Below are 12,394 nucleotides of genomic sequence, written 5' to 3'. Positions count from 1 at the left end.
TTTTTAGATTTTTTACCTCTGTTTCCATGTATGTCATAAATTTATTCCATTCTTTATTAAACTTTATGTCTTTTTGATTTCTTATTTTCTGTGTCATTTTTGCCAGTTCTAAATAATCAAATAGTTTGGTTTGCCATTCGTTTATAGTTGGGATTTTTGATGTCTTCCAATTCTGCGCTATTAGAGTTCTGGCAGCCACTGTCGCATACTGAAAGAGTGTTTGGTCTTCCTTTTTGATTTCCTCCCCAATTATCCCCAGCAGAAAGGCTTCGGGTTTTTTTTATAAAGGTATATTTGAGGATTTTTTTTTAATTCATTGTAAATAGATTCCCAGAATTTTTTGATAGGCTCACACAACCACCACATATGATAGAAATCGCCCTCCTTGATCTTGCACTTCCAACATAATTTATCACCAGTTTCATATATATTTTCCAATTTTACGGGCGTTACATACCACCTGTACATCATTTTATACATATTTTCCCTGAGTGTTGTGCATGCCGAGAATCTCATACCTTTATTCCATAATGCCTTCCATTTATCAAACTCTAGGTTATGTCCGAAGTCCATTGCCCATCTGATCATTACCTCCTTTACTTCTTCATCTTTGGTGTCCCATTCAAGTAACAGGCTATACATTTTCGATAGGAGTTTTGTTTTACTTTCTAGTATTTCAATCTGAAATCTAGATTTTTTCTCACTTATCCCATTCTTTTTATCCTCAGACCATATAGAATTAATTTGGTGAAATTGGATCCATCCTGTCAATTTGTTCTTTATTTCTTCATAAGGCCTAATCCTCCAACCAGTCTCTGTTTTTACTAGTAGGTCTTCATATGTCCATCTTTCTCCTTCGATGTTTGGTTTTTTTATTGTCAGGATATCAATTGGCGATAGCCACCAAGGGGTCTTCTGTTCCAATACTTTTTTGTTTCTTTCCCACACTTCCAGCAGTGGTCCTCTAAAAATGTGGTTAGAAAATCCTTTATGAACCTTTCCCTTGTTACGCCATAGGTAAGAGTGCCAACCAAATCTTATATTAAATCCTTCTAGATCTAACAAGTCTTTATTTTTAATAACGATCCAATCTTTGACCCAACAAAGACACGAGGCTTCATAATACAACTTTAAATTTGGAACTGCGAATCCTCCCCTATCTCTTTGATCTGTGAGTAGTTTAAATCTGATTCTGGGCCTTTTCCCTTGCCAGATAAATTTAGAGAGTATTTTCTGCCAATCTTTGAATACTGAGGTTCCCCTGATTATCGGTATATTTTGAAATAGGAACAACAATTTCGGTAATAAACTCATTTTAATCGCCGCCATTCTACCCGACCAAGAAAGTTTTATTCTATTCCAGGTGTCTAAGTCCTTCCTTATTTCTTTCCATGTAGTTATGTAATTATCTTCCATCAAATTTATATTTTTCATTGTTATCCAGATTCCAAGGTATTTTACTTTTTTTGTTACTTTAATACCAGTTTGAGATTCAAGATGGTTTTTTACCTCCTCTTTCACATTTTTAGTCATCATTTTAGTTTTTGTTCTATTTAATTTAAAACCAGATAATTTTCCAAATTCTTCTAACAGATCTAACACCTTACTAACACTCTCTTTTGGATCCTCTAAAGACAACATAAGATCGTCAGCATATGCTTTCAATTTGTATTCTTTCACTCCAATATTTATTCCGCGTATCTCTGAATATCAGTAAGGATGGTTGAAGTAATGTGTGTGAAAGCTATGATTGCCAGGATTCTTAGAGGGAAGACATAGATAGTTAAATGAGAATATATGTTAGTGCACATATCATATGTGGAAATGCCTAAACTCCTAATTTATATCTCTCCTTCCACAGTTCATAACTGCATAGTCATTCTTCTGTTATACCGCAGAGAGATGCACAGGCAGTTATGAACTTTAGAAAAGCAGATACGAATTAGGAGTTGAAGGCTGAATGGTGTTTAATTACGAAAATGTCGTTTTTTGTATACTGACCATCAGGGACATGTATCTTTATGGACATACATAAGCCTCAAACCCAAACAATTTTTGCAGTCTAACCCAAACAAGGAGAATAACACATTAGGGAAGCAGGAAGGAAAGACGCCGTGATAAAGTAAGTGTTATTTGCAGTGTTGAGCTTTGGGGAAGCATTTAAAATGAGAGGGTGAAGGATTAACTCAGCGCAGGAAGAAGCCATGATGTTGGGAGTAAAAAATGAAAAAGGGAGCCAGCAGTTATGTTGAGAGAACCGGAAAAAGACCTGTGGGTGACAAGACAAAAGAAAGTTAGTGATGGAAAATTTCAGTGCAAGAAGACATATGTAGACTGTGTTTGTGTGAATACATGAAGCTATGGCAGTCAAGGGTGCACACACAAGTCATGCCCCCCGTATCTCCTCAAACATGCCAGCTTCTCATTAGTTTGTCCCGTGATATTGGCAAAGGTTGAATGTGTTTTTATAGTATGCTTGATGGCATGTGCCTAGACATTGTCCCTCTGATTGGAAACCCTGCTAAACCAAGGTTATTCTGCTTGGGGGGAGTTTTTCTGAGAGTGTCCAATCAGACCTTTGCACCTATTGCATGGAAATCTGAGGGGCAGCTACGGCACCTGGGGACCCTGTTTCCGTCCCTTGTCTAACCCTTCACACATTCATACAGATGCCTGAACATTATTTAAGTGCTGCAGGCTTACACACTCCCTCCTTGTCCTCCCCCTATTATGGGCAGATTCCGTCTTTCTTTCTGGGTTTCCTTCAGCCATACATTGCCACGAGACCTAAAGGGAACTGCAAACAGAATTTCATTGGAACTGGTTTGCCAGACCAACTTTAAACCACTGATTTGAAGAATGGGCTGGAAGCAAATCACAGTTTGCCCAGCTGGGGTGTCACAGGAAACAGTAGTTGTCACATAACACAGAAAGGAGAGGGGAATCCTGGGAGCAGAAAACGGGGCAGGAGAAGGTGGATGCGATGGGGATACCTGCTGCATCTTCAGTCTCCAATTCATTATTTGGAGATTGGTTTTCTGGGCATCAGTGTTGAACCACCATAACCATGGAACTAGATACTGTACTTCAGCCAGTTCCAAGAGCAGCTGCACGACTCTTAATGGAGCCTGTCTCCTTTTTCCTACCAAAGACACTGCGTACCTGTTTGCTTCTGGCCTCAGAGTGCCAGTCATTACCTTTTGAAGCCTAAAAAGTTTACCTGTCCAATACGTTCAGTGAGGCCTTTTTTCGTACGGTTGTACAGTCTGATGTAAAATTGACTAGTACAAGAAGAAAGGGCCTCCCCCCCCCCCTTGTTACAGTGCTCAAGATTTGAAGCTCCCTGACCCAGGAAATCCATTTTTTCTCCATTTCTGTTCTATGACTTTTGATGACTTTTTGTGTGGTTTTCTTGACTCCACACCCCCTGCCACCATGAATTGTTTTGTAGGGTTGTTGTTGTTTTTTGTAATTTTGCTGCTATTCTGACTATATTTTGTTTTCCATTCATTATATTATAGGGTGTGTTTTTTAGTTATGCTAGCTGCCTCTCATCATATCACTGTGAGATGGAAAGGCAGGTGTCAGACCATCAGGCTACCTAACTCAGTTAGTTATACAGGATGGTAGCAGCTCTCCTGGGTTTCTGACTGAAATCATTTCCAGTTCTACCTGGAGATGGTACAGACTGAACCGGAGGCTTCTTCCATGTGCTCTTCCACTGGGCTGCAGCCCGTCTCCAAATACAGAGACAATATATGCTGTATCTTTTTCAAAAAACCATTGTAATTTTATTTCCACTAATACTTTACCCCTGGAGGTGCACTCCATTGTCTCTCGAGGCAGACAGATGCCAACAGCAACTTGCAATATGTCTTGCTCATTTATCTAAGCCAAATGTTCCTTGATGCAGCAAGTCTAGCTTTCCTTGGAATATTCGCAGCTACTCAGTTAAAAAGGGCGATGATTCACTCTCACTATAACCAAAATAAATTGCTCTGTTCACATTGCTGAAAGTTCTGAAATAAGCTTTCAGAGACTTCTTATATTGTGAAAGAAACCTCTTTGTTAGAAACAGCCTCTATACTTGATCTGGTAAAAAGGTAAAGGTACCCCTGCCCGTACGGGTCTGACTCTAGGGTTGCGTGCTCATCTCGCTTAAGAGGCCGGGAGCCAGCGCTGTCTGCAGACACTTCCGGGTCACGTGGCCAGCGTGACGAAGCTGCATCTGGCGGGGATTCGAACCGCCGACCATATGATCAGCAAGTCCTAGGCACTGAGGTTTTACCCACAGCGCCACCCGCGTCCCACTTGATCTGGTAATCACCGACAAAAGTTGCACATAGAAGTCCGGGAGGAGGGAATCATTAAAACCTTCAGCGGAACAAGTGAGAACACTTCTGGGTAACATGGACTGCATTGTAACGAAATGGTTCCACACCTATTACAAATAATAACAACAAAGCTCAGAGTCCAAAGCAAATATTTAGCCAGCGTAATTCAGATAAGGAGGTTCTGTCTGCATTTCCAGCCCTCACTTCTGCAACTAGGCACTATAGCTAGGTATGCTAGGTATGCTGCTAACTCCAGAAGATATGCAGGTATCTCCAGAAACAGGAATGGCAGGGTGTGGGAGGAGCATAGTGACCTAGGCCCTATTATCATGTAGCTCGATTACAGGAGACTTTTTTCTCATCTTAGGACTCATCCAGACTTCCTTTCGCACTGACTTTCTAGGCACAGGTCTGGGCTTTAAAATGCCATGTCCAAGCAGGTTTGGTTTTTTGTCCCAGCACTTTCTCTGAGTGTTTTGTCACTGAATTGGAGCAAATGGCAATCAGGTTTTTCCACAGATTGCTGTTTTCTCCGATTCAGCAGTAAAATTCCCTGGGAAAAGCTATTATTATTACTATTACTATTATTATTACTGTACTGTTCATCTGACTGGGTTGTCCCACACATTCTTGGAGGCTTCTAGCAAATTAAAACACCAAACACAGTAAAACATAAAACATAAAACATTAAAAACTTCCCTAAACAGGGCTGCCCTCAGATGTCTTCTATAAGTCAGATAGTTCTTTATTTCCTTGACATCTGATGGGAGGGCGTTCCACAGGGTGGGCATGACTACCAAGAAGGCCCTCTGCCTGCTTCCCTGTAGCTTCACTTCTTGCAGGGAGGGAACTGCCAGAAGGCCCTTGGCGCTGGACCTCAGAGTGGAGACGCTCCTTCAGGTATCTTGGGCTGAGGCCGTTTAGGGCTTTAAAGGTCACCACCAACACTTTGAATTGTGCTTGGAAATGTCTGGGAGCCAAGGGAGGCCTTTCAGGACCAGTGTTATATGGTCCCGGCAGCCACTCCCAGTCACCAGTCTAGCTGTCGCATTCTGGATTACTTGTAGTTTCTGAGTCACCTTCAAAGGTAGCCCCACACAGAGCACACTGCAGTAGTCCAAGCGGGAGATAACCAGAGCATGCACCACTCTGGCAAGACAGTGAGCAGGCAGGTGGAGCTGGTAGACAGCTGCCCTAGACGCAGAATTAACATGCATTTTCATGGACAGCTGTGAGTCCAAAATGACTCCCAGGCTGCGCACCTGCTTGGGAGTGAAAATCCCCCTCTCCCTTTAGTAGGGTTGTGTTCAGCTTTGGAATAGGAAATCACACACAGAGAGAGAGAAGACGAGATGCAAGCTGGCGAGAGATGTGCATACCAAAGCTAAATTGCCCATCATTAGTTCTGATTGCTGGTGTTCTGGAATAAAATGAGAATGGGACGGAGCCTGGAGGGATCCCACTCTCCTTGGCCTTTGAAGACGGATACACTAGATGTGAAAATCAATAGAGAGAGTCCTGCTCTCAGAGGGGGAGGCCTCTGTTGCTTTTCTTATTCCTTTCCAGCTGACTACTTAACAGATCAGCAATGGGGCTGTTTGACTCTTTCTTTCTTTTTCAGCGCCCCCCCCCCCCCCGGCACAAGCTCTTTGCATTTTGTCCAGCAGCAGCATATGTGAATGAAATGGCAGATAGGTTTTATCCACTGGGCCTGCTGTCTATATAATGTACACAATCTTTATTGTGATAGTGGGGCGTAGCAATTGTGGGGGCTTCTATGTTCAGCTCCTGCAACCCAAGTTAAAAAGGTAAAGGTACCCCTGCCCGTACGGGCCAGTCGTGTCTGACTCTAGGGTTGTGCGCCCATCTCACTTAAGAGGCCGGGGGCCAGTGCTGTCCGCAGACACTTCCGGGTCACGTGGCCAGTGTGACGAAGCTGCTCTGGCGAGCCAGCACCAGCGCAGCACACGGAAACGCCGTTTACCTTCCCGCTATAAAGCGGTACCTATTTATCTACTTGCACTTAGGAGTGCTTTCGAACTGCTAGGTGGGCAGGAGCTGGGACCGAACGACGGGAGCTCACCCCGCCGCGGGGATTCGAACCGCCGACCATGCAATCGGCAAGCCCTAGGCGCTGAGGTTTTACCCACAGCGCCACCCGCGTCCCGCAACCCAAGTTAGGATAGCCCAGTTTTCAAGCTATCTCCAGGGAGGGAGAACTAGATCAGGCTGTTCCTCACCTGAGTCAATTTCTAAAGTTCTGTTCCTCACCTGAGTCTGTTCTGTCCCATTTCCATATTAATCTTACAGATTTTAAAATATTTTCCAGTAGTTTATAAATGTTTTTCAATAAAAAAATGTGTTTTTTTAAAAAAATCACAAGGAAAGCTATATTCAAATGCATTTTTCCTCTCAAAGTACACATTTCTAAATAAAATGCATGTTTGTGTATGTATTATCAAAAGAACTGGTCTTATATATGATCTTGGCAGCACAAACGGTACAGTCATACATTGGAAGTCGAACAGAATCCATTCCAGAAGTCCGTTCAACTTCCAAACTATGCTGCAAAATTCAGGGAAGTACAACACACCCACACACAAACACACACCCAAGATAACTGCCTTGTGATCTCCATGTTAGCTGAGGAGGCAGGTTCAGGGCAGTTCATATCAGAATTTGCAAAGAAGGAATTGCTTAAGGGATCCTGCCTCCAGGATCCACAGAAGAGTCACTGGCAAAGTAGTCCAGTGCAAGCCTGGGCTGAGCTGAGACCTTTGGCCCAGAAGGAAGAGCTGAAAGAGGATTCCAGGGAAGGGATTAGGGAAGCGCTCATTTAGGGATGGAAGGAGATGCAGGCAAAGAGAGTGTAAGCGAGAACTGGGAATTCCGCAGTGAAGGCCATCTTATTTAGCAAGGCAACTTCTCTGTCAAAATGCCAGCAGGGATACTGTTCTCAGGAAATTGCCTTCTGTTTCAGCCTTTACTTTTCTCGTGTGTCACAACTGAAGGAATAGCTCTTTCTGTTCTGTTTAGGCTGCTTGGAAATTAATATAGATTGCCTTAGTCTTTACAATCTCGAATGCCGTGACTAATACCTTTGACTGTAGATGTGGCAGAGAACACAGGATGCAATGAAAAACCCAAAGCTGTTAGTGATTAACTGAGTGCCTTATGTTGAGCAGGCTTCTGGTCTCAGAACTGAGAGATGCTTTCTCAGAAGACCTTACACCAACAAGCGTAACAAGGTTCAGATGTATTTCCAGTGCTTTTAGTGTAAGTTTCTGACATGCGCAGATGGTGAAAATGAATGTCTGTGGTGGGGATGGAAAATTTGAAACTGGGGAGGTGCTGAAATTCATGTTTTCAATGCCTTTCCTGAAAACAAAGTTGTCATACTATAAAATTTCACTAACAGAAGTTAGCACTTCCATGAAAAGGGGTCACATTACTGAGCTTATGGAAATACTATTTATGCTAATGCCTAGGTAACTATTAACTCTTGCCAGGCAAAATAGAAAACCATTGTACTACTGCTACATCTCTAAAGTTCTTACATCTCCAGCTATAAATTCACAGTGAATAAATGAAACTTCCAGTTTTCTAAGCAAACAATAGAAGACTTTTCCACAAAGATCCTCTAGAAGGCTCCAGCCCCTTTTAAATGAAGAAAATTCTTTCCCTTGGTTGTTGCTGTTGTTTTAATATTGACACACATTTTGGAAGAACTTCCCAACATACAATGTGCACTGCAGATATTTGGAGAATGAGGTTTTCTTTGTAGGTCCTAAATATCATGTGGAGCTCTTCACTACAGGGGGATATATGCTTGTTTAGTGGTGTTTTTCTAGGGGAAAAGGTGCCAGAACTCACCACGAATGCCTCCCTCGTTCTCTTAGAATGGCAATGGCGCCTACCTGAAAGGTGCCAGTACTGAGTTCTGGCTGAAAAAAAGCCCTGTGCTTCTTCGAGTTTCCTCCTTTTTTTATCTGAGCGTCTTGTATGAATTGCTCAGAGCATCAGCCCGGCTTCCACTGTAGGTTTAAGAAATGCAATGCTGCCCTCTGGTGTCCCACAGGAGCGCCGTCTTTTTTCAGCTCACACCTGTAAGCAGGGTCAGGTGCCACTGGACAAATCTGCACCCCTTCCTTCCTTTTCTTTTTAAGCTGATATCTAGTTTGTAAGAAGCATATTTGAAACATTCCAATGAGAGGTTGAAATGCACAGCCGTTGTTAATGTAATTCTCACATCCAGCTCTGAAGTCCAGGGAGAGCTGCTGGGCTTCTCACCATGCACTGCCATAGGCTTAGAAGGCAGAGCAGCATAATCTGCACCACACCGAAGCAAGAGGGAGCCAAGGAAAGGCTTTCCTGGGGCTCCTTGGTAGGATGGCCTCCCAGGTGAAATCTGAACTAAGCGCTTCATCACTTGTGCTCAGGCCCCTATGCAACAGAGCTCTCGTTTCTGTCAGGTAGGTGCATGCATGTGTGTGTGTTTGTGTGTGAATAACCTACTTCTCATGCGGAAGAAAAGGCACACGTTGTGCTCAGGGAGTCTTTTGCTTCCCTGACTGCTGTCCTGCAGTTATGGAGGAGGCTGGGACCAGGGCTGTGGCTTCTTCCCCGGCACCTTGCCTGCTGTGGGTTAGCAGAGGGAGAGTTCTCTTTGCTTTAGCAGGTGGGGAAAGGGGCTGGATTGGTGCTGGGACCAAGGAGGGAACAGTGTGGGAGAAGCTGGCAACACGATGCCTATAAGGGGGTTGGAGACTTATTTGGGTTGTGATCTGGTGACCCTAAGCAGCTCTGTAAAAAGAATAAGTGGTCTAGTATGTCTAAGAATCCATGAGAAAGATTAGGAGGTATGCTGAGAAAAATCACTGCAAGTTTTCTGTTATTTCCATATTTTGTTTTACTATGAACCCCTCCAGACGTACTTATTGAGCAGTCATCCTGATTTGCTTGCACAAAGCTTATGCAGCAGGTTAAACCATATTGGTCTTTATTGAGCAATTTTTTTCCTTTGTTTGCAGGGTGGGTTGGTTATATAAAAAAATTGTCCTGATTTGCTTGAAGGCTGTTTATACCTTTATACTGTTAGTAATTCATTCATCCCACACTTTTCAACTCATTTCTTCATCTGTTTCCAAACTGCAAAAAGTATGAAAACACATCTAATCCCTATTGAAAGTACATGGCTTCCTGCAAAGAATCCTGGGGCAGAGTCTTTTTCACTTCACAAAGCTACAGTTCCCAGCACCCTTAACAAACTACGGTTCCTATGATTCTTCAGAGGAAGTTATGTGCATTAAATGTGTGTTGGATATGCTTTAAATCTATGCTGTAGCATTGCCCCAATTCCTTTTGAAAGTGGATTTGTTGTGCTTGGGCAACACAGCCCTTTAATCCACTTTAATGGTGCAAACATAAATTTCCCAGTATGCACTTGAATCCTTCCTGCAAAATAATGACCATCTGCAGGTGGTTTGCACTAGATTCTGTTGTTAACAAACCTTGGCTTAAAAGCGGAATACAAGTCAAAGCAAAAAAATAAATAACACCTGCTAGATGTGGTGGGAGCATTTACAAAAACTATCAGATGAAGGCATAGTTGTGGGTTGGGACAAGGTGGGGTCCTTTTTGTGCCTTACCATCTTGCAGGGGTGCCAACTTGAATAAAATATGGGGACAGGTAAGCCGCATCCGGCATAATCGATCACAAGTCATACTCATGCACACCATTTGAATGGCAATGTTCATCAACTTAGGGGGGGGCTGGCCTCCTCAAATATTTAGGGGGGGCGAAGGGACCACAGCCCCTAGGAGTTGGCTCCTATACTGTCTTGTATATCAAGTGCCGTATTTTTCCATGTATAAGATGCCCCCTATTTTGGGGGACTAAATTTAAAGAAAATGAGGGAAGATGGCCCAAAGTTGCTGAGCTTTTTTGGGGGGGGGGAAGCTGCAGGCGGGAAAGCTCCCTAGAGCACGGGCACCAACCAGCTGGCTGGCGGCTTCCCCTCCACGCCACTGCAGGAAACACTCCCTAGAACGCATGCCTCCTGCAGCGGCATGGCGGTGCACAGCTTTCCCCCCCCCCCCACCTCTTTCCGTGTATAGGACGACCCAAGTTTTTTGACATGATTTTTGAGTCAAAAAACCTTGTCTAATACACAGAAAAATATGGTATTTCAAACGTGTTTCTATTATAACATATTTCACTTGCGCTTATGTTTTAAATGTGTTGTAAGTTGCTTCGAGACTTTTTGTGTAACAAATGACTAGAAAGTTTAATGAATCGCCACCATCAACTACTGTTTGCCACAACCATGGCAATCCTTGACATTTTTGTAGAGCATCTATATAGATCAGTGGTTCCCAATTAGCTAATTACTGAGGATCCCCTATTTTTCAAAAGCCGAGCCACGGCCCCCCTTACTTTTGAAAATGTTGATAACTCTATGGTGGTTATCTGCAAAGCAATTTTTTGAACAAAATGTGGGGTAGCCCCTAATAAGCAAAGGATTTTAGGTATACCAGAAAACAGACTAGGGCTGAGCAACATCTCGTTTTCAACATTGTGATAAATCAGCAGTTAATCCTCACAATATTCCAATATATCATGATGTTTGAAACTGGAGGTCAGGTGTGGAGATGAGGGAAGGAACCGCCCAGAGATCAGGTGGGTGGGTGAAGGGGGGGAGGCAGAAACCCTCCACCGCCTGGTTTGAGTGGGAGGGGATGGGGATGGGGGCTGCAGCCAGCAGTAGCAGCAGCTAGTGAAGAGGCACGTTCTCTATGGCTGCTGCTTTCCTGCGGACTGATAAAGGCTGCGCTGCCTCCGTGCCAGCGGAAGGTAGCGCCAGGTGCCTTGAAGTTCAGCTGCCCTGTTCTCTCTCCGCGTGAGGGAAGGCAGCTCAGACCAGCAGCATTATCGGCTGAGATCATCGTGCAATATTGGCAATGCCTTGAATTCAGCTGCCCTGCTCTCCCTCACGAGAGGAACAATATATTGCTACATATACTGAAAAACCGCACAGTGCTAAAACAGACCATAAAATTTATGATATTACCATGCAAAAATGACAAAATAATAGTTGGGGGGGAGGCATGGGATGGGGCCACAGGCCCCATGGGTGAGTTCTGTGGACCCCCAGGGGTCCCCAGACCCCTAATTGGGAGCCACTGATATAGAATATTCCCAAGATGCAGGTGATAGCTAGCCAGTTCATGGGAGAGTATGGGCAGGCAGATCTGTTCATTTCAGTTTCTTGTTTTTCTGGTCGGAAGTTCAGCTCACCATATTTCTTCTTCAATTTGCAGTTTTTTTAAAAAAAAGAACCCTCATGAAAATTCACCATCATGTTAGCATTCATTTCTTCTAATGTACACATTTTTGTGTGGAAATTTGTTGAATACATTTTTGCAAGCCATTTTCTCTAATAAAATGCATTTCCCCATGTTATTTTCATTTATATGCACGTTGCTCTAATACATGCATTTTGGTTCCCATTTTTTGGTTGAAGAACTGCATCACAAAATTCAGAGAAAGGTGACTTTTGAAGGATAGCTGTTTTGTTTGACGTATTTGTTTCAGGAGGTGCAGATTAGATAGGTTTGCATTAAAATGCAACCTGAACCACATTGCTCCCCCTCCCTAGGTCAGAGGTGAGATTTTGACATGGCTGTTTCATACCCAAGGCTCACAGCCACCTCACTGCACTAGCTCTTTCCCAGAGCTACGTACAGGTTCATGTGAGCAGCATTTGTTTCTGTGCAGCATTCCCATGATGTTGTGGAATTCCACAGATTCAGCACTCCAGGTACAGACTTCCAGCTGTTTTCATTTTAAATCTATATTCAGGGGTCACTTCTCCCCTTCATTGCCCCCCCCAGCAAAAAAGGCCATTTCAAAATCCGTTACTCCCAAGCTAGGATGAAACCATTTCTTAAGAAGCAAAGCAGCACAATTGTCAAGGACAGAGGAAAAAGAAAACCATCCCAGCCAAAAATATTTATAGAGCTATAAATCAACCTGTGAAATAAAACAAGCATTAATGCCT

The 12,394-nt window shown here is 43.3% G+C and overlaps 1 protein-coding gene across 9 annotated transcripts in view; it reads left to right on the top strand.

The window, feature by feature from the left end:
• FRMD4A (FERM domain containing 4A) overlaps positions 1-12,394 on the top strand; it is a 426,455-nt gene that overhangs the window by 304,631 nt on the left and 109,430 nt on the right. The gene's annotated exons all lie outside the window — the stretch shown is intronic.

The sequence above is a fragment of the Podarcis filfolensis genome (assembly GCF_964270895.1).
Source record: "Podarcis filfolensis genome assembly, chromosome: 10".
NCBI classification, from domain to species: Eukaryota; Metazoa; Chordata; class Lepidosauria; order Squamata; family Lacertidae; genus Podarcis; species Podarcis filfolensis.
Note: the sequence above shows the minus strand (reverse complement) of the source record. Positions and strands in the feature narration are given on the sequence as shown.